The 23,925-nt window shown below is 31.9% G+C and overlaps 1 long non-coding RNA gene across 1 annotated transcript; it reads left to right on the top strand.

The window, feature by feature from the left end:
- The first annotated feature begins 8,020 nt into the window (after positions 1-8,020).
- Positions 8,021-13,626, top strand: LOC134241873 (uncharacterized). The gene is made up of 4 exons (XR_009986743.1): positions 8,021-8,123; positions 8,573-8,623; positions 12,456-12,573; positions 12,716-13,626. It is a non-coding gene; the product is annotated as an uncharacterized LOC134241873 (long non-coding RNA).
- Positions 13,627-23,925: the final 10,299 nt, after the last annotated feature.

Here is a 23,925-nt window from a genome sequence, read left to right as displayed (position 1 = left end):
TATGAATATAAAAATTACTATGAATTATATTCAATTAATGTCTTCATTTTGAAAAGATGTATTATGACTAAGGCTTCTACTAATAGAGAAAAAAAATACTCGGGTTTGAATTATCTTCATTATTAGATATATCCGATAAACTTATTTTTTTTCAAAATTGACTTCACAACAGATCTTAACTTCCGTCAGGAACTACTGTTTGTCAATAAGGTTTTTGATCTGCATTTTCCATGTAAGGATTGTTGTAATAAACTATTAAATCAATCTTATAATTTATTTTTATATATAATCTATGTAATGACGTACTTTTATTGTGTAAGATAATATGTGCCTGTTTCGGGTTAAGCGGCTTTAAGGCCATTGAGCAGGGAGAGCTCTTTTTTGTGCCAGCACCTACTGCGACACAGGACCTCGGTTATACGGTCTCATCCGTCCCACAGTGAGATTCAAATCTGTGACGTAAGGATCAACACCTTGCTTCGCGACTCTAGAGCAGGCGCTCTAACCATTGCGCCACACGGGCGACGACAATGTAAGTCAATTTACGAGTTCCAATTTTATGAAAAGGGAGCTGCCAATGATGTCAAAAAGTCCAGGCTTTAATTTGTTATCGTAGGGAATGGTTGTATATAGAATTGAAAAGTCGTAAAGATTTTTTGGTCACTTTCGTTGGTTAAGAAAATTATTTTTCGCGATATAAAGCAAAACTTTCGTGAATAGACGCGAAACTTTCGCGAATAAACGCGTAACTTTTGCGTTATAACGCGAGACTTTTGCTGTTTTACCAAGACATTTGCATAAGTCTCAACTTTGTTTGGATTTTGTAATCTAGTTTATTCCTTACAATGAAACACAAAAGGCTATTTTGATCCTGGAAGATCACAGGTTACAATTTTAAGTTCTCTTGCTACTGAATGTGTCTTTCCTCTTTCTTAATCGTTTTTACCGTCACATTTTGTCTTTCTCAGAGCAGTTCAAACAATTCAAAGTTTATTCAAATTTTCCAAAAGTTAAGATTCATAATTATGAATTTTGGGGAAAAAATTATCCCTTTCCGGCGTCATTTTTTAACACTCTCCAGTGAATTTGAAATAAAATTATTTTGTAAAATCAAGATCTCAGAAAATTGACAAAATGAAGTAAATTTGTCAATTGTTTCCAATCACATATCTTTATGAAAAACGTTCCCGCTTTTATTGTAATGAATGAACAAAAACCAGCCTAGTCATACTAAAATATACTTTTTAAAAAGATAACACATTATAAAGACTATAAACTGATGTTCATAAACATTGTATTACTGTAATACTGCTACAATAATTGACTATAGTTGTCTATAGAAACAAAAAACCTTTAGTTATCAATATTCAATGTAAATTGAACATCTGTGATAGCTGTTCACAATATGTGTACTCTATTTCACTTTATTTCCTGACAAGAGAATACAGAAAGTGGTACTCAAACTTCCGATAAAAACACTTCCAACTATCAAAATACTTCGATATCTACGTTAAAAACGTCACGACTTCAATGTGCATATAAACCCTGCAAGCATATTTTGCGATCGTATAGAGTAAAAAACTGGAGATATTAAGTAAGTATATTTTATAGAAGACAGGTCACGTGAACCTTGAAAGAAATTAAGATCTGAAGATTTTTTTTCAATGTATAGGATTTTTATTATTTAATTATACGCCACACTAAGAACTTATATCAACGGTACTCAAGGACAGTGATTCAGCGTTACTTGGGACCGTATAGATGCACAGTAATTGCGACTCAACCTTGTAACGTCAAAACGACGTCAATTCAAATTGTTTTTTTACCTGCAGTGTTTAAATGTGTATTTTAAGAATAATAAATCAAATTGTAGTAATTATAATAATTCATTGACAGAACCTTGGGTAAATATACTTTTTCATTAATTTAAAAGCAGTTCATCCAGACAAATTAAACTGTATTTTTAATTTTTTTTATCATTGTGTTTTCTATTCCATTTGAATAGAAAATTCTGCAACCGTATGGATTTTAAAATTATAACTACATTGTACATTTGTATGTGAAAATCGTTTCATGGTGATCATGCATTTTAAAACTGTGCATTTAACAGAAAAGATAGACATTCTAAAGAAACAGAGAGGTGTTGATCGAAAATTGAAGGGTGCAACGGTACGTACTAAATAAATTGACAGGAAACGCACATTAACATACAAACAAAAATCATGCGCATTTTAAAAATGTCAGGCGTCATTTTAACCAGCTATGACATTTCCGCTAGTATTTTTTTTTATTCACTGATAAGATCTGATGAAACCTATATATATCAAAGGTATTTTAGTACTTTCCACTGATAGAAATCTCAGTAAATTTTGCCTCTTTAATTCGGAATAATTTAATTTTAGTTGTAACGCGTCATTTGATTGGTTAAACGTTTTATCCATTTTGTATAACATAACTTGCCTACGTCACAATGAGTTACGTCAAAAACATATTACTCCGCTTAACGTTAACTTTTAAAATATGCGATATTTGAAGCCTTTTTTCGAAGGAAAAAATGGAAAAATTGTCTTATTGTCTACACTGAAATTAAATTATAAGGAATGAAGCTTATTTCAACTTATGTTATATGATTTACATAACTTGGGACAGTTTACGCATTTTTATAAACCACTTCGCAGTTTATAAAGCGTAAACTGCCCCAAGTTATGTTATATCGTATAACATAAGTTGAAATAAGCTTCATTCCTTAAATAATTCAATAAGCTATTAACTAATATATTTTGACATGACGTCATTTACGCAGCGGGATATGTTTGCAGGACATGGATGATTTTTGATTACATTCATGAAAAATTTTCATCATCTTTTTGGAACAAGAAGTTGCTTAAAATTACTCGGTGTATGTGAAGTCAAATGTGTAAATTTACTGACAAATGTTCTTTTTTTTCCCGTGGAAAATGTGTTACAATAAATGTTAATTGAATGGGACATTTTAAAAGACTTTTTTTTCAAAGGATGTTGGTACTCATTTTCTTCACAGTGGTTATCAACAAAAATGTTATATCTAAATATGATGTAAGAGAACGATCCTGTGAAATATCTCTGAGCTGCGAGAAGACTTTTCAACCTTTTTCGAGAATAAACTCTGTTAAAAGTATTTTTATGTTACAACGGGACAAGGCAAAAAAATCGACGTTTTTCTTGAATATAATGACCTGCTCATACTTTGGAATAAAACTTCTTGTTACAATATTGTTGGTGAGAAAGAACCAGACCTTTTATTTTCATATTTAAATCTATATTTGTATTAGCAACACTATACTAGAAATTTAAGCTGACCGCTGATTAAACGTATTAAACGTATAATTTCTTATAAGAAGCAATTCCTGACGTAACGTCATAACATCTGTACAATCTAACGCAATTTTTTTTTAATTTTATTATGACACTTTTCTACAACAACTGCTAAAAATCTTGAATTTTAGAGCTGACTGTTTACCCCAAAGATCGAAGATTAATCGTTTTCAAAATAAACTTTAAGAATCGCTGTTATATGAAGGAAATACCAGAAGAAACAACTTAAGGTGTGCCCGGTCGGCAGGGGATGTTTATCCCTAAATGGCACCTGATCCCACCTCTGATGTTTGTAGAGGTGAATCGTATTTGATTTTTATTATTTGAATGGACAATTGAACGTGAATTTTTGATAATAAATGAATATTATTTCAGCAAGCAAAAACACGGGAGATATATTTGACAATGAACACTTGTCCTCTTACATAGAAGCTGTGGAAATGAATAGCTCTTTGTTACATTTATGTATCTTCTTTTTATGTTGAAAAGAAATTTAGCTTAATTTATCTTTTAAATCCCATTATCAATTAATTGTGATATTTGGATTATTTCCACTACAGGTTTCAGGATGCTTATAACAATACTTTTATTTGCATTATTCGTCACACTTGGTGCTGATATAACCAGAGATTTCTGTGAAGGTAAAGAAAATTGTCCTCTCGGTAGAGACCAGGACTGTATCGCACAGTGTGATAAAATGTTCGGTTGTGTTGACCGGATTTCCTGTAGAGTAAGGTATCAGTGCATGATACTGTCGTGTCCTCTAATAACAACTATTCCGATGACATCTACCATTTCAACTGTAAATAGGAATTAGATATTTCTACAGAAAGTTGACCAATTTGTTTGTATGATTCCTGAACTCTTATTTCTGTAGAATTTGTAAAGATTGAATAAAGATGATTTTGAATATAGCTTTGCTATATTTCATTTTGTATGGTTTGTTTTTAAGCTAATAAATACAAAATGTACCAAACACTTTTAAGTTAAGGTGATATATATATACCAGCAAAAGTTAATGCCTTTACAAAGTGTTTTCAAATATACTAATATTAATCTGTTCATAAGTAGATAGTATATCATAAGATCCAATGTATGAATTTTCAAAGTATTAAATCCGAGAAACAATTGCAAATGTACTTCATTTGCTTTTTAGCCGGACTTATCGCTGAAAGAGCAATTGCCGGCTTATGTGATCCTGTTCAAGGCAGGATGTTGACCCCATAGTCGCCATTTTAAAGTTACGTGCAAAAATATAGTTCTTACTCTCAACCGCTTTTGAGATAATACAAACGCTAAATAAAGCAACAAAAATAAAACGAAGTTTTATCTATATAAAATAAATATTAGTAGTAATGACTTTGAAAACCTCATAAGTCAAAGAACATAGTTCATTAGCGTAAGGATTTTTGATAATCAGTGTTACCGTAGTTCTCTACACATACGAGGTAAAGCAGGAGAGGGAACCAGACTGGCCTGTTTGTTCATACTACCCATAGTCCTCTGCGTCTCCGCACTGCGGTACCCATGGTACCAGATTAATTCTGATTCTGACAAAATCGGACCGTGGTATTAGGATTGAAAAACTCACTGTCAGTGTCTTATCATTTTATATTGATAGTTTAAAATAATTTTTTCATCAGAATATAAACGTGATTCATGTAAGAAATCCATTCTACTCTGTAAATGAGCCCGGCTTTCCGTACTTTTGAGTACTTTGATTTAATTTCCTATCATGTGCATGCATACAAAAAAGGAAATTAAAGAAGAACTACACAGTACCAGGTATATCAAATTCACCGTTATAACGAAATTTTATTATGCAAATAAACGAGGTAATTATGCAGAGCCAGTGTCAATATAACATGCAGACATTTAATCAGCATACACGTGGATCATTGCTTATCTAAACACACACCAGACCGTCATTGTTTATCGAGAAAAACTTTAACAGGTAAAACAAATTACCAGATCATGTGTTATCTAATATAAGTGAATTATTCCCATGTAAATTTTTTCCTGTGTTATCTTGTTTGATTTGAAAAAAATATTATATGCTTGAATTATTTTATAAGACCGAATGATAATGGTGTACATTTTCATTGATGGAAAAGGTAAGATAGACCCCTTTATAAATACAACATGGTAACACCATCAGATTCCGGTAACAGAGCACAGGACGTTAAACGGTGTCAACTTTGCCCCGGAAAAGACAGAAAGTCTGCTACAGAAACTGTGTGTAAAACATGTCATGTCGATCTCTGCAAGGACTGTGTAGGTCATCATATGATTGCAAATCCCGCCATTAGACATGATGCCGTTACTTTTGAATTCAAAAAAATTGAAATCATGTCTCCACAATGCATTGTCCATGGCGAAAAACAATGCAAAATGTTCTGTGAACAGTATGAATCCCCAATATGTCAGAAATGTCTAGCCTCGGGATCCCATGTAAATTACAGTGTACCACCTATTACTGAAATATGTAGCTCTAAACAGGAGCTTAAATGAGCTTGAAACAAGTATTGCACCTGTTTATGAATCAATACTCGCCAACCTAAAAGAGATGTTATTAAGCTCTGAACAGAAACATGATGAAAAACAAAGAAACATTGATGAAATTGGTAAAACATGGCACAAGGTAATGGACATCGTTATCAAAAAATATCAGAGTGATGCAACAAAAATGGAAAGAGATGATGTTCATGAAATTAAGAACTTGGAGGCAGATTTTCAGAAATGCTACTTATTAATTCAATCAACAGTGGATGAAAACAAATCTATTCTGGCTTCAAATGATCCATCTAAACTTGTCAATTACGCTTCAGAAAATAAAAAGTTCAGAAATATTCATTCTAGATTTGAACTAACAATGCCAGAATTCAGTCCCACAGAACTTACAGAGCAGGAATTGTGTCAATTAATTGGAGACAGAAACAAAGAAAACTTGCATTTAAGGACAGGTCCTGAAAGCTCCCCAATACAATTCAAGTTTAGAAAGAGCTGTAAAGAAGTTTCTTGATTTCCACTTATAGCAAGGGATATTAATACTGATGGAGCAATTTGTGACCTAGCTTGTACGTTGTATTCCTCACAAGATAACCTCTGGTTCAGTGAATTCAATGAAATCATAAAACAGATAAACACAGAGGAAAAGTACTGAGGAAGATCAACACAAAGACAGAGAATATTGAACCATATACTTTAATGGTCTCCAGAGAAGAACACTTCATATAAAGTGAGGGGGAAAGTGTCACTGAGTAATTAACATAGTTGAAGGTGATAAGATAAAATGTCTGCTCAAAGTAAAAGATTGGATTCCAGATGCTATCTACTGTGTCTGTACTAATGACCTCTTAGTATATATGAAAGCTATATTAAAATGGGCCAAGTATAGAAAAGTTGTTTGTTATTCTGGCTCTACAGTCACACAAGAAATAAAATTAAGTGGCCGACGTTTTTATTCATTTTTGGTGGTCTATATTGATGAAAACAAGAACCTTGACATTGTATTGAGTGAGCAAAATACAGTATTAGTGTGAAAGGCAAGTCTGGTTTCACTACAATGGAATGAAATACAAGAATTTTACTCCAAATGGTATCGCTACGGACAGCATGTGTCACATTCTGCTTGCTGAAATGGCTAATAACATCATACACATCATTGACCAGAATGGACAATTCCTCCGGTACATAGACAACTGTAAATTGTACAAACCATGTGATCTCATCATAGACAGCAATGACACCAAGTATGTTGCTGAGACACATAGAATCAAACGAATTAAGTACATGTATATGGAATATGTTCAATATGGTTTTGCAGCCAATAAATTGGGATTATTTAATAATATTTACATTTGCAAATGTTTTCCTTTATATAACACTACTGAAAGCAATAAAAGTGAGATCAAAACACTCAGCCCTCGTATATATGAAGTTTCGTCCAAGACAAAAAAAGGAAAAGTGAATATATGGAATAAATAATATTTCCCAAGGACTGTTGTTCTGTTTATTTAGTGTGTTGATAGTGACAAAATGGGGGGCATTCATTTTAAGATTTTAAATGATTCATATAATTATTATTAATTCCCCTGATCACCCCTTTTCTCTCCCTATTTGGAACCCATAGCTTTATCCGTTTGTCAATTTCTTCCGTTGAATTAGTTAAACTTTAATGGATCTGTTACGACTTACGGCTGTCTATGTTTACGGCGTAACATTGTGGGCCTCCTTAATCTGAATGTTGAACGAAAGACAACAGGATATAAATTGTTTTTCACATTTTATTAGATTTTATTCAGATAAATGTACACACAACTCGTCTTTGGCTCCACGGTCTTCACCCGAAATAAAAACAAACCAACCATCCTTTCCAACAAATGTTAATTTAAAAACCACCCTTATAAACAAACCCTTTAATAAATGTGAATAGACCTAATACCTTTAGGTCTTGAATAAAGATTTAACTAGTGATTTCTTCACTTAATGAGTATAAATATAAAACGTCAGGTTATAGCACGCAACTATTTGTATAGGGACAAAAAGTTATGCTAATATCTCGATACAATGCGTCTAGCATTTTGTTCATAACATTCGAGGTTGTCGTGGGTATGCGTCTGACCGTTAAATCCCTGGGAATATAAAGCCTTTAACGAATATAATGCGATAACTGGAAATCAGCGGAAGTGCTGGTCCTGTGTTTGCCCGTGCATTTACAGATACGCGCCACTACGGTGTTGTTGTTTCCTATGATAGGATATTATCTGGTAAGTGACATTGTCTTTATAAGTAAAATTTAATTTCTTCAGGTATATGGTGTGATTACTCTATTATGTTTTTACAGAACAGTTCATTAAATTAAATGTAAATTATTTTTTTCTAAAGACGTCTAACATGTTCGGTTCAAGAAAAAATTATTTACATATGTTTTCTAACTTAACCTATCTCAACCTATGGATTATTAAGTGGGGAAATGTTTACAAAAGTTATATGAAAAATCACAAGTTATATAAATGAAGCGCTTTTGGGTAACTTTTTTTTTAAATATAGAGGTGGTATTTTGTGCTGCAAAATTACCTCCCTTTTCAATCAGCTGTTTATAGTTTATTTCAATATTAGGCCTATATCACATGTATATATAGGAACTTTTTACAATACATATTTTATATAATAATTTGTGATTGTATACAGTGATGTAAATTTTTTTTTTGTTTAGCCAAGGCATATTGGATCGACATAGTGTGTTTGTGCCATATATGTTGAAAAGGTAATTGCTTAATTAGGGTTTTATTTATTAAATAATGTGTTTGCTTTCTGTGCACATGCAATTAGTACATATAGTTGTTAGAAATTTAATCAAAAAGTATATATTGTTTTCTTCATGCCATATTGTCTGTCACTTTCTCCTGGTTTTCTTAATGCTTTCCATGAGATATATAGTTAAAGGGTCTATTATAAAAAGTGATTTTCTTAATCTATTTACATAATAATAATTAACATTTATTAAGATATGGAAAATTATACTTATCATTTGCAGCATATATGGTAAATATTTTCCTAACAACAAATTGTGAAACTCACTCACCAACATGATATTAAATCGTGACATTCAAAACATTTTCAAAAAAGTACAAGGAAATTCCAAAGCATTTCATGAAGAAATTTGTAAATTCCTTCAAATAGAAAAGGAACAAATTAAACAAACTAGCTTGTATAATAAAGCAAAGCGCACTCTAGATGAAATTAAAACACTTAATAAATGTTCTAGGAAGGAAAAGTATTTAGAAAAATTAGATTCGGAATTCATTTTGCCATCTCTGAAAAGAAAAGGCAATATTGATAATGTTCAACCAAAAACTAAAAAACAAGAAATTGATCCCGATTCCTGTGCTGGTTGTGACCAGCTGCGCACAGGTGAAAAGAAACTGAGAAAGGTCAGAAATGTTAAAATAAAGGTACTCAATCAAAAATTAAAAAGAAACAAACATACTATTCAAAGATTGCAGGCCACAATCAGCAGTCTCCGTGTAAAATTAAAAGAATGTGAGTCTTCCAAAGAAAAACTTGAAAAAAAGAAAAATACAAGAACATCTACTATTGGTACTCAGTGTAACACATTAAAATCATATATAGATGATTTGAAAGAAGAAATTGATCATTTACATTCAAGTTTGGAAGATCAGGTTTCTGAAGACAATGAAAAGCAGAAAACATTAAATTTAAGAGACCATACTTCTAGAGGCAATCCCTATGATTTTAAATTGAGAAAAGTATTGTATGAGTTTAGAAGTCGAAATATTCCTGTCCAACATATCAATCCCATCATTAAAGAAGTTTTAAGTCTTGTTGACATGAGTATAGAAGAGTTGCCACATCCATCAACAGTTGCAAAGCTAAGTAGTGAGCTAGGCATTTTAAGTCGTAGTCATATTATTTCTGAAATACAAGATTTAGATAATTTAACAATTCATAGGGATGCTACTACCAAAAAAGGAAGACATTATTATGGGGTGGAAATATCTACAAGTGACAAAACTTTTACAGCGGGGTTGAGGGAAGTTGTAGATGGCAAGGCAGATACTTATGTTAGTTGTTTGAAAGAAATTTTTGATGATGCTTGCCATGATTCTGAAAATGCCAATTTTAATATAATTTCAAATGTTTCAAATTTTATGACAGATAGGAGTGCCACAGAGCAAAAGGTAAATAATATATTGGAGGATGAAAAAAAGTGTATTACAAACAATGATACAGTTATAAATTCTTTTAAATGTTCAGTGCATCCCCTTTTGCAATTTTCAGATGTTTGTGAGAAAGAAATTTCTAGACTAGAAAAAGATTTTAAAATCCAATGTGAGGTAAATAAAAATGAAAGTGCAACCCTATGTTTGTTGCGTTTTGTTTCCAAGTTCTTTTTTAAAGATGGATGTGGTGACCCAGTTTATGCTCCAACATATTTGAAAGATAAATTGGAATTTTCAAAGGTACCAATCATGAGATCTAGGGGAAACAGATTCAATACACTTTTTTATAATGCAGCAGGAACATTTTATGTTCATAAGCAAATTTTAAATTACTTACAAGGATCGAAGAGTTCTTTAAATTTTACTGAAGGTGTTATTTGTACAGGTCTTTCAGACAGTAGTATTGTATGCATTGTGCGTGCATTAGGGATTCTTAATGTACTTTTTACTAGACCTTATTGGAACTCTGCAGAAGTTTCAAATTCTGCTATTGAAATGGGGAGCATTTATAGAAGAGTTGTGGAGTTCCTTGACACTTGTCTTCAGAATCCTGATCTTCTTTTACACAATAAAATCTCCTTGTTCTATGGACCATCTGTTTTTAATGAAGTCTCCTCATATCTTTTTTTACCACATGCAAATGATGATGCTACATCTCATGTTTTAGAATGTCTCTGTACTGTTTTAAAAGATAAATGTGTCCATCTTTTTAAGGATTTTTTAATTGGTGGTAAATTTTATGATCCACCGAAAGATATTATTTTAAACAGCCAATCATGTCCCCCAAACAATATTAATGTTGAAAGACTTATGGCCAAATTAGATGCCAGTCTAGTCAAATCTTCAAATTTCAATGTAAATACTATGGAAAGCATCATCATGTTCAAAAACAATAAAACTTCTGAATGGCTGAAATCAAAATCTGAAGCCGAACAATGCACATTAATAACAAAAGCCAGAAAAAGAAATACACAGGTTTTAAAAGAGGTGAAGGAAAGAAAATTTAACTTATTCCAAAAACATCTGCAACAAATAAGAGAGAGAGAAAAATGTGTACAAATGAAAAAGCAAAAGAAAGAAGAACAACTAAATGCTGCAGTTGAAAAAATAAAATCTCATGGTCTATGGAGTGACAGGAATCGGGTTCAAAAAGAACTGGAAAAACTTCCCTCTAAAAAAGAAAAAGTATCTGCCATGAAAGAGCAAATTAATTTATTAAAAACTGTTTTCGTTGTAAATCCTCAGATAAACATCTTACTTACTTCAGTAAAAATAAAAAAACCCATGACCTTCAAACTCTAATTGATAATTTTCTCACTTTGATGGAAAAAACTGTTACAACAACTTCTGAGTCTGTGAAGGAGAAATCCCTAAAACCCCTGGAAATGATAGGGAAACAGTTTAAACACATGTGGACTGACCAGGGTCAGGACACCCTGTGGGAAGGGAAGATTATTTCATATGAGGATGGAATATTTAAAGTACATATATATGAATATATTTAGAGTTTCTTTTTTAATTTTCCATCTAATGTTGTTCTATAACAATATTATACAAGTGTTATGTTTTTTGGGGGACCATAACAGCTAGTTGTTACATCAATCTTTTCTTGCATTCTTTTCTACAAAAAGGTGCTTGGTGATCATAATAGAATTATATATTTACATTAATAATATACATTTATTGACAGAGTTTGAGGGCAACATATGGGTTTTGTCAGACCCAAGAAAGAAACAAACACTATAATTGGCTTCAAGGGTCGAGAAAACCATATTGCCTGAAAACACAGTTAATATCTGTTTTGTTATACCTTTCATTTTAATATTTTGGATATACATGTATTTTGCCGTCATGTAACGTATATCAGGTCCGTCACTGTTGAACACTAATTGATGAAAATGTGATTAAGGTCTGTCCATTCAGTGACATGAGCGGTCCAACTTTTCAAAGGTATAACAATTCTAAATATGTATGCATGTATGACCTATATGTCTGGGGCCTTAATTGGGCAACATTTTCACCTTCAGGTCAAACAAATCATATTTTGCCCTGAATAACTGTATAATACTTTGCAAGAAGAGGGAGTGGTTCATTGTCCCTTGTTTATGCATGTTAATGCAATTAACATTTACATTAGTGTTGCACTATGCCACTGTCTTGTTCATATGCACCTCATATTTGCATTAACTATTCTGTGTGCTTATGTAGTGTAAATGTACATTGTTTTCATTAATCATCATATGAAATTGATTAGTTCAATGTTCCCCATTCTCTCTTGATATGTGTAAATATATAATTATATATATACATATATACATGTATTCAATTCAATAATGATATGTTAAACATTTACAGGTCAAATACTGGGATAAGACAGATTTATGTCAAGTTGGTGAAGAAGATCAAGATATTTATGAACTAACAGAATCGGAAATTTTAGCTGATATAAAAGAAGGAAATCTTTCCTTCACAGGTATATATTTCATTTAATGAAAAAAAAGTTCATTTTCAATAAGAAAAAAGAATATAATAATAGACTAACTTATCAATTCATTTTTGTTTGTGTAACTTGGCTGCAATTTCTTAACTTAAATTTCTATTTCTATTTATTACAGACTCAGAAACACCAAAACCTTCATCAGTGCTGGATCATTCCTACTCGTTACAAACCTAAGTATTAATTAGAATTTAATTAACAAACATGTCGGAAAACAAACTTAGAAAGTTTATATCTAAAAGCTCTGAGCTGCCAACAGGTCACAGAAACTGTGTACCAGTTGTGCTCTCAGATAGTAAGGGCAACTGGCTGAAAAGAGTTGTATTACACAATACTGAAAAAGAAATTTTATGGTGGTCTAAAAGTGGGGCAAAAATTGAAGATAGCATGGAGTGGTTGAAAAAAAATATAGAAGAAAAGATTAAACGCCATGGCAACATATGGTTGTATGTTTGGTTAGGCACTTGTAACTTAACTTCTAAAAATAAACAGTACATATCTCTTACATCTGATAATGGGGATGAAATTGATAAAATTATTTTTAAATGCAGAGAAATTATAGAATTTGTTAATAATTATTCTGGCTGTAAAGTAACAATATTAGAAACTCCAGTATATTCAATTAAAGAATGGAACAAATCAAGAGGACACAAAGACCCCAACCTTTTTGAAACTGATGATAAAAAATTAGGAGAACAAATTTATATGTTAAATAATAGAATTAGAGATTTAAATAAAACTCAAGGAGTATACTCCCCCAACTTTTCTTCAGACTTAAGTGCCAGTGATAAATATCGCTGTGGTAAAAATAGAAAATTAAAGACAAAAAAATATTATAATTTTAAACTTTATAAAGATGGGATTCATCCTAACACTCTGTTAGCAAAGTGCTGGTTAAAAAAAGTTTCTGGACAGGCTAAAAGAGATTGTTGGTCTTAGATTTTAAACAATGATTATTTCATGATAAATTCATCTTAGTTCATTTAATACAAAATACTGTAAATATGTCAGTGTATAAATATGCAAATAAAGGGTGTTCAAATATATCTGAAACCATCACATTTTCTTTAAAAAAAATCATTTAAGGATGAATTATTGTAGAGTTTTTGCTTGGTTTCAATATTATGTCTAATCATTAATGCAAAGTAGTGATTTCTGTATTGAAATGTTATCAAAAATGAAATCTTCTATAAACAATTAATTATCAACATTCCTATACCCTTTCTTTATTGAAGAACACTATAAGCATTTTTCTCTCATATATATTTCTTATGATTTTTTTCTCTTAATTATTGTGTAATATTTAATGTATTATTTTTTGTATTTCATTTCACCACATGTTTAATTAATAAAAAATGAATTTAAACCTACAGCATAGAAAAATAAGTAACATGCATTATAAATAAAAGAATAAACAAAAAGCAAACAATTTAATTATGCATTCAATGGAATGTGATTTGCCCAGCTGTCTTATAAAAGTTTTAAGTTTCAGAAAATTACAGGTTTCAGAACCTAAAAAATTCTATTTTTATGTAGAAAAATAAAAATAGAAATAATTTTTTCCCTATAACCTGACTTTAGATTGTTAATTTTGTTCAACTCCATATTTCTTAAGTATTTTTTTTCTCAGAAAAATAATATTTTTTTTATTTTGTATTTCATTTCATATCTTAATATTCATAATTTTAAAAAATCTTTCTTATATGCTACAGATATCAAAAAAAAGAACATGATTTTCACTCATTGAATACACAAGTGAAGATTCTTACTGTTTTTTTTTTGCCTCATATAATTTTGGCCCGCAAGCTGTGTAATTATTGTCTGTGTTTTGCTTATAGAATGTATTTATTTTGGAAAATCATTAAATGGTAAAAGCAACATTTTATATGAGTGAGGGTTTATGAACCTTGATTTATGAATTGGTTAAGAGAAGATGGGCATAGAAATATTACAATATTTAGGCAGTCAATTTTTGGGGGTCTCATTTCTACCTTTTTGAATTAAATTAAGATGTTGAATTTAATTTAAGAATTCTTAACTTTAAACCGCCTTCACCTCATTAAATTTCTAAACTAATTAAATTTATATAATGCTATATATAATTAACATTTTGCCTTTATTTTACACACAAACTGGAAATTATATGCAGCTATGAAGCCTATGATATTTTTAAAAATATATTTTTACATGGTATCAGACTTATTTCACCCTCTGTTTGAAATGTGCCTAAGAAAGGTAATTATCTTGGACACTATCATAAAGGAACAAAGTTTATATATTTGTCAAAAAATTTGCTCATAAAACAATTTTTAAAATTTTCAAAACTGTGAATTTTGGATCTGTTTGATTTTCATATGTACTTCTTAAATAAAATACTGAAGTTTTTTCAAGTAATTCATTACTGAACTTATATTTTCTATAAAGATGGAATTTGATATAGTAGAAACAACATTGTAGCTATGTCCAAGCTCCTTTGATAACAAATTAAGACTTAAATATGAGTTATACTTATTGATATTTTAATATGGAACCTGTCTACAATTTATAATGAATATTGTCTACCTATAAACAAACTTTCTTCAACACTCAACTTTAAAATACTCTTTAATATTTGAAAGGAACAGTACTTGAGTTTAATTTGAAATTCTTTGCATAAATCTGATAATCACCTCATTGAAATTTTTAAACTTTTAAATGATCAAGTATAATGTAAATAATAATTAACATTTTGCCTTCACAATATTTTACACACAAACTGGATAATTTTTTGATGCAGCTATGTGAAGTCACTCCTGATTATATCAAGGACCATATACCTTTAATGTTACAATCTTACAGAAGTTTCTCCTCATTATTTGGAAGAGTGTATATGTAAAAATCTATTGATGGGCTGCAAATTTGGACCTCATTATTTCAAAGGAACAGTACCTGTGTATACGTTGAAATCTACATGAAGTTTCTCCTCATTATTTCAAAGGAACAGTACCTGTGTATACGTTAAAATATACCTGAAGTTTTTACTTATTATATCAAAGGACCATTACCTGTGTATACGTTACAATCTACATGAAGTTTCTCCAGCATTATTTGATAACAGTACCTGTGTATACGTTAAAATATACCTGAAGTTTTTACTTATTATATCAAAGGACCATTACCTGTGTATACGTTACAATCTACATGAAGTTTCTCGATCCTCATTATATCAAAGGACCATTACATGTGTATACGTTAAAATCTACATGAAGTTTAATTTGTTATATCAAAAACATTACCTGTGTATACATTAAAATCTACATGAAGTTTTTCGATTTTTCAAAGGAACAGTACCTGTGTATATTATTGGATAACCTGAAGTTTTTACTTATTAACAAAGGACCATACCTGTGTATACTTACAATCTACATGAAGTTTCTCGATCCTCATTATATCAAAGGACCATTACATGTGTATACGTTAAAATCTACATGAAGTTTCTCCTCATTATATCAAAGGACCATTACCTGTGTATACGTTAAAATCTACATGAAGTTTCTCCTCATTATTTCAAAGGAACAGTACCTGTGTATACGTTAAAATATACCTGAAGTTTTTCCTTATTATATCAAAGGACCATTACATGTGTATACGTTAAAATCTACATGAAGTTTCTCCTCATTATTTCAAAGGAACAGTACCTGTGTATAATTAAAATATACCTTTTTCACTCCTCATTATTTCAAAGGAACATTACATGTGTATACTTAAAATTTAACATTATTTCAAAGGAACAGTACCTGTGTATAATTAAAATATACCTGAAGTTTTTCCTTATTATATCAAAGGACCATTACATGTGTATACGTTAAAGTCTACATGAAGTTTCTCCTCATTATTTCAAAGGAACAGTACCTGTGTATATGTTAAAGTCTTCGTGAAGTTACTCCTCATTATATCAAAGGACCATTACCTGTGTATATGTTAAAATCAACATGAAGTTTCTCCTCATTATATCAAAGGAACAGTACCTGTGTATACGTTAAAGTCTTCGTGAAGTCATGCACTCCTCATTATATCAAAGGAACAGTTCCTGTGTATATGTTAAAGTCTACGTGAAGTTTTTCCTCATTATATCAAAGGACCATTACCTGTGTATTCGTTAAAATCTACGTGAAGTTTCTCCTCATTATTTCAAAGGACCATAACCTGTGTATATGTTAAAGTCTTCGTGAAGTTACTCCTCATTATTTCAAAGGAACATTACCTGTGTGTACGTTTAAGTCTTCGTGAAGTTACTCCTCATTATATGAAAAGGACATTACCTTGAAGTGCTTTGAATAAACCACATCCTAAATTTTTCAGGAAAAAATACACTTATAATGTCTTCTTTAATTGTAATAAAATTTCTTATATTGGTCATCATAGTCTGGAGCTGTGCCGGCGGGGATTTAAATCCCTGGTACCGCCACGGATGCCGGATTGGTTCAGACTAGACCAAAAAATTAATTATCTTTCATACATTCATTCTTTCTTCATTTCCTCCCATTGCAGAATTAATTCATTCAACTACAAACAAACACATTTGGCCTTACTATATCCCTTCCCACTCCAGTGCAAGGGGGTAAAAAATTAGTAATAAAAATGAGAATCTGTGTCAATTGAAACTATGTCAAATTTTTATGTATAAAACCTTAACAGTATTATCTGTATTTTTGTAATTGTCCAAAATAGTTATCAAAATGTCATTCACTTTTTTAATTCAGCCAGTTGCCTGTACTATAAAGATATTAATATTGCACAGGAAAATACAAATTTTCAATTTTTAATAAGTAGGATTTTCAAATATTATAAAATCTCAAACTTTTGCAAAAAAAGATTTTTTTTTGGCCAGATGTAACATCAAATGTCTTCTTTTATGATTTGCATTTTTTTAAAATTGTAAATTACAATTTATTACTTTTTATACAAAAGTTGTGAGCAGAATCAGTCAGCGCGGGTTTTTCCGCACTATACTGATACTAATTGTTTGCATAAACTTTTGTATTATTACATGTATATCGGTCTTCCTCACAAAAACAATTAAGCCTAGCTCCTAAGAAATTAATATAGCTTTTAGCTCTTTCTTATTTGATGTTGCATATATATAGTTATCATTTATTGATATTCAGCACTGATGAAGGGAAAATATATGAGGAATTATTAACATTTCAAAATGGCATTGGATAAAAACATTGATTTCTGCCATTTAAACGTACCATCTCATTTGTCTTAATTATTCTTGGAATCCTCAGAATTTCTTACAATATATTGACCTTACATACTAAATTATGGAATCTTAATTTGGACTGTGTTGGTAAATTGTTGTAAACAAAATCAGTCAGCGCGGGTTTTTCCGCACTATACTGATACTAATTGTTTGCATCAACTTTTGTATTATTACATGTATCTCAGTCTTCCTCACAAAAACAAGCCTAGCCCCTAAGAAACTAAGAAAATTTTAGCTCTTTCCTATTTGATGTTGCACTTTATATATCATTTATTGATATTCAGTACAGATGGAGGAGAAACATTTTATAATGATAAAAACATTGATTTCAGCCATTTAAATGTACTTTTAGTCGATCTCATTTGTCTTAAATTCTTGGAATCTGCATAATCTCTTACAATATATTGACTTTACCTACCTACTAAGGACTGTGTTGGTATTGGAAGCAAAATTAATTTGGACTCTGTTGGTAAATTGTTGTGAACAAAATCTCCTAGAAACATAAATTTTAGCATTTGGACTCTGTTTGTAAATTGTTGTAAACAAAATCAGTCAGGGTTTTCCGCACTATACTGAATCTTATTGTTTGCATAAACCTCACATTTTTTCTTGTACCATATCCTACAAAAGTAGGTCCACATAAATATACAGTTAGCAGCTATTCCTAAAAGCTGATACAATTTAAGAAAATAATACAATTTTTTATATTCACAACTCAAATGAAAGGATTTACAAATGTTAGAAGTTTAATTATAACTTTTCCAAATCTTAAAACTTCTTAAAGCCTAAAGACAGCTGGGATGTTCTTTCATTTACCTCAAACAAACAGTATTTTTATTATTATAGACTCTCTTTAAGTTCTCCCTTTCTTATAATCAGTAAGTGTGGGCTTTTATGCAATATACTTATTGGAATGTTTGTTGCTTTAATTTTAAAATTTAGTTCAATTGATATGTACAGTGTTAAAAGTCCTTTAAGGCAAACAAAATATCAGAATCCCATGTGATATAATTTTTACCTGTACATAATTACATATGTTGCAATTGTGAAATTTACCTCTCTGTTGAAGGGATTTGCAAATTTCTACATGAAATGCTATATGGAATCTACACTTCAATTCATACTGGATTATAACAACATGGACCTAAAGTCATTTACCATACACTTCCCCTTCATACTGGATATAGACATAAGATATCTGCCAGTTACCATTTATTTCATGATGGATAAAACTGTGGAATTACACTTTGTACTGGATTGAAAACATGGAATATCTCCCATTATCATCAACTGACTCCTTCAACTTGCATATTTATTGTATAACACAGTGACACTATTTTTGGACTTATAAGTCTACATCATCTTGGATTATTATTTTTTGGATTATTCTAAAATGACTTCTACAAGTTTTCCTCATCAGGGAATACAAACTACCTCTGAAACAGAATTATGACATCAACCTTCAAGAGTCAGTATATACAGTGTACTTGATGGAAATAAAGAAACAGACTATAGATAGAGTTATCCTTCCTAATGGTAATGTTTTTTTTTTTACTTTATATTGGATTACCTCCCGTAGAAAATGGTAGGTCACAGCTTCTACTTTTGACGAGGTATGGTGTGCATGTGATTATTTTAATTTCTACAAAACAACCAATAAAATTTCGTTTCATATTTACTTCCGAATGCAGAAAGGAAAGTAAAAATGAACATTTGATCTTTGAATTCTTCAATTTATTTTTTAGGGAGAATTGCAATTATCAATGACAAGATTTATTATTTATTTAAATTATCAAAGGTAAGGTTTATTTATTTATGGACGTATTTACGTTTTGCTTAAATTGTGGAGGAAATTCGGAAAGAGGTGAACAATTTGCACCTAGCTCATAATAAATTTCAAATAACGTTAATCAATAATAACAAGTAAGTAAGAATAAACAATGTCAATACATATCACTCATTCAATCATTCATCGAATCATTATTTTAACGACTCATATCACAAGAAACATCTTACTCATTCATATAACCATAGTGGAGAATGCCAAATTCGTAACAGATCCATTACAGTGTTATATTATACTTTGGTGAATGACAGGTCCATTAAATTCTCTCATGCATGTAAAGTACTCAGCTATCAAAAAGACAGCATAAAAGAACGTTTCCTCACACAACATGCTTTTATACTGAATGCTTTGTGTTTGAGTACTTTACATGCATGAGTGAAGTAACTGACAACAGCTCAAAATTCGACATTGAGTATTTATTTATTTTAGATTTTTATACCCGCACTTTCTAAAGAAAGTTCGGTATATTGTTGTTATTTCCGTCCGTCCGTCCGTCCGTCCGTCTGTCACACTTTTAATCCCTGAACTCCTCTTACATTTTACACAGTAGCCTAATCATCTTTTGGGAGATGGTTGGTGGTGTCATGTAGATGTGCAGTAAGGTTTCGGAATTTTGATTTTGCCCCAGGGGGTCAAATGGGGGTCGAAAAATGACGTTTTTTATGCAAAAAGCCCCGTCTTCCCTGAACTCCTCTTACATTTTACACAGTAGCCTAATCATCTTTTGGGAGATGGTTGGTGGTGTCCTGTAGATGTGCAGTAAGGTTTCGGAATTTTGATTTTGCCCCGGGGGGTCAAATGGGTGTCGAAAAATGACGTTTTTTATGCAAAAAGCCCCGTCTTCCCTGAACTCCACTTATATTTTACACAGTAGCCTAATCATCTTTTGGGAGATGGTTGGTGGTGTCATGTAGATGTGCAGTAAGGTTTCGGAATTTTGATTTTGCCCTGGGGAGTCAAATGAGGGTCGAAAAATGATGTTTTTTATGCAAAAAGCCCCGTCTTCCCTGAACTCCTCTTACATTTTACACAGTAGGCTAATCATCTTTTGGGAGATGGTTGGTGGTGTCCTGCAGATGTGCAGTAAGGTTTCGGAATTTTGATTTTGCCCCGGGGGGTCAAATGGGGGTCGAAAAATGACGTTTTTTATGCAAAAAGCCCCGTCTTCCCTGAACTCCTCTTACATTTTACAAAGTAGTCTAATCATCTTTTGGGAGATGGTTGGTGGTGTCATGTAGATGTGCAGTAAGGTTTAGGAATTTTGATTTTGCCCCGGGGGATCAAATGGGGGTCGAAAAATGACGTTTTTTATGCAAAAAGCCCCGTCTTCCCTGAACTCCTCTTACATTTTACAAAGTAGTCTAATCATCTTTTGGGAGATGGTTGGTGGTGTCCTGTAGATGTGCAGTAAGGTTTCGGAATTTTGATTTTGCCCCGGGGGGTCAAATGGGGGTCGAAAAATGACGTTTTTTATGCAAAAAGCCCCGTCTTCCCTGAACTCCTCTTACATTTTACACAGTAGTCTAATCATCTTTTGGGAGATGGTTGGTGGTGTCCTGTAGATGTGCAGTAAGGTTTCGGAATTTTGATTTTGCCCCGGGGGGTCAAATGGGGGTCGAAAATGACGTTTTTTATGCAAAAAGCCCCGTCTTCCCTGAACTCCTCTTACATTTTACACAGTAGGCTAATCATCTTTTGGGAGATGGTTGGTGGTGTCCTGTAGATGTGCAGTAAGGTTTCGGAATTTTGATTTTGCCCCGGGGGGTCAAATGGGGGTCAAAATGACATTTTTTATGCAAAAAGCCCCGTCTTCCCTGAACTCCTCTTACATTTTACACAGTAGCCTAATCATCTTTTGGGAGATGGTTGGTGGTGTCATGTAGATGTGCAGTAAGGTTTTGGAATTTTGATTTTGCCCCGGGGGGTCATGGGGGTGGAAAAAGGACGTTTTTTATGCAAAAAGCCCCGTCTTCCCTGAACTCCTCTTACATTTTACACAGTAGCCTAATCATCTTTTGGGAGATGGTTGGTGGTGTCATGTAGATGTACAGTAAGGTTTTGGAATGTTGATTTTGCCCTGGGGGGAGTAATGGTGTCCAAAAATGATATTTTAAAAAGTGAGGTCAAGGTCAAAGGAAAATTCAAGGTGAAAATAAGTTGACGTATTAATAGCTCTCAGCAGTATGTATCAGCATATGAAGTATGATAAATATATCTTGAATTGTTTATTCAAAACTGGTCTAGACATTAATTTTAGAAAAGTGAGGTCAAGGTCACAGGAAAGGTTAAGGTAAAAAAGAGTGAAGCATCGTAAAGCTTACATCAGTATGTATCATCATGTGAAGTTTCATTACACAACTTGAATGGTTTCTTTAAAATAAAGCTAAACACTAATTTAAAGAAAAGTTAAGTGAAGGTCAAAGGAAACGTCAAAGTCAAAAAATATTGCTGCAGTTGGATATTTACATCAGTATGCATCAACATATGAACTTTGATAAAAATATCTAGAAAGTTTCTTTGAGCCCGATGGAAAGACAGATGGAAGGGTGGAGGACGGACATGACAAAAACTATACATGTATTCCTAATCATGGTGTGGCATAAAAAACTTGAATCTACATTATATGAGCATGTTTCCATCTATCAAGATTATACAAGCAAATTCAAAGAATTGTGGTCCTCTGCTTTCTGTGTTTTAGTGAATGAGATACCATAATTTATGGCAGATTGTGTGTCAAATATGCACCCCTATCATATATCAATTTTTGAAAATTGGGTCAAAGGGGAAAAATCATAGCATGCTCTGAAACATTTTGTTGCAGGTAATGTACATGTCAAATATGAAAGTCCTATCTCTTTTGAATCAAAAGTTATATATACAATATAATATTTTTGAAAAGTAGGTTAAACTTCTAGGTCAAGGTCACAGAGTCAAAAGTCATGATATATTTAGAAAAGTCTTTTCACATGTAATAAACATGTATAATTTGAATGCCCTTTCTTTTCTCTTTCAAAATGATCAATTTAAAATGTTATTTTTTGGAAAGTAGGTAAAACTTTAAGGTCAAGGTCTCACTTGGGTTAAAAAATCATAGTATATTTAGAAAGTTTTGTGGTAATGTGCATGTGAAATATGAAAGCACTATCTCTTATCATTCAAAAGTTATGACCAAGGTTAAATTTATTGTGACAGATGCACATACTAGCTGTCAATAAGATGGACAGACTGACAGACAAATGAGATTTAGTGTCCCCTCCCTTTCCCCAAAATGGGGGACAAGAATGCCCTTGCTGTTCTTGAGAAGAAGATTTATGATGGAAAAAATCCCCTGCATATTTCTTAACGCAAATCAATATTGTGTTTTTATGTCATTTTGTTTGTTGTTAAACATCCCTCTCAGGAATTTTTCACTCATATGGAGACACCACCATTTGAAAAATAATGAGGACAAGTTAGATTTGAGGTCAACATTCATTTTAGGAGTTTTCAACCATTAAGACGTAAAGAAATATTAACTCGATCCTTCCCCTCACCCCTTCCCAGACCCCTGTTTGTTCATGTATGCAAAAAAAAAATGTTTATACAAATAGTTTAATGTGGTCCATCTCTGAATGATTCTCATTCCTAATTCTAGGAAGATATGTTGACACAAATTCATGAATAAAATGTCAAGTAATCTTATCATTGATGCACTTTTATTTAATTTAATGCAGTCATATTGTGAACATTTCCAGCTCATTAGGAGAGTGGGGATGACCTCTAGGGGTTCATAACCTTTATACCATTAAATTTACATAACATAATAACACAAGAAACAATATTATGTATAGTCAAATGGAAAAAGTTTCCTACTATTTAGGAGTCACATGATCACTTGTCATTACAGGGACAGGGAAGTGGATTGGGAGATCGCCCCCTCAACACCCCCCCCTTTCCCCCGGAATTTGCAGGACTATAATATATACTGGAGGAAATAAAAATGACTTTGGATGCCCTAAGTGTACCTCCACCCTAGAAAACAGACCAAACCATAACTTCTTTTTTTTTCTTGCTTCTCAGAAAATTCTGGTCTGGAACCCCCCCCCCCCCCGTCCCTCCCAGAAAAAAAATTCTAGAACTTGCAAGAAGGATATGGAAATAACGAACAGTATTCAATCTCAACGTCCATTAAACAAATATACAAAATAAGAGCAGAGCAACTGAATGTAACGTTGATAACGGGGGATAACTCTTCAGA

The sequence above is a fragment of the Saccostrea cucullata genome, unplaced genomic scaffold (genome assembly GCF_032062105.1).
Source record: "Saccostrea cucullata isolate Sc308-1 unplaced genomic scaffold, CSIRO_AGI_Scuc_v1 ctg4846, whole genome shotgun sequence".
NCBI lineage: Eukaryota > Metazoa > Mollusca > Bivalvia > Ostreida > Ostreidae > Saccostrea > Saccostrea cuccullata.
This window is presented reverse-complemented; position numbering and strand designations above follow the sequence as displayed.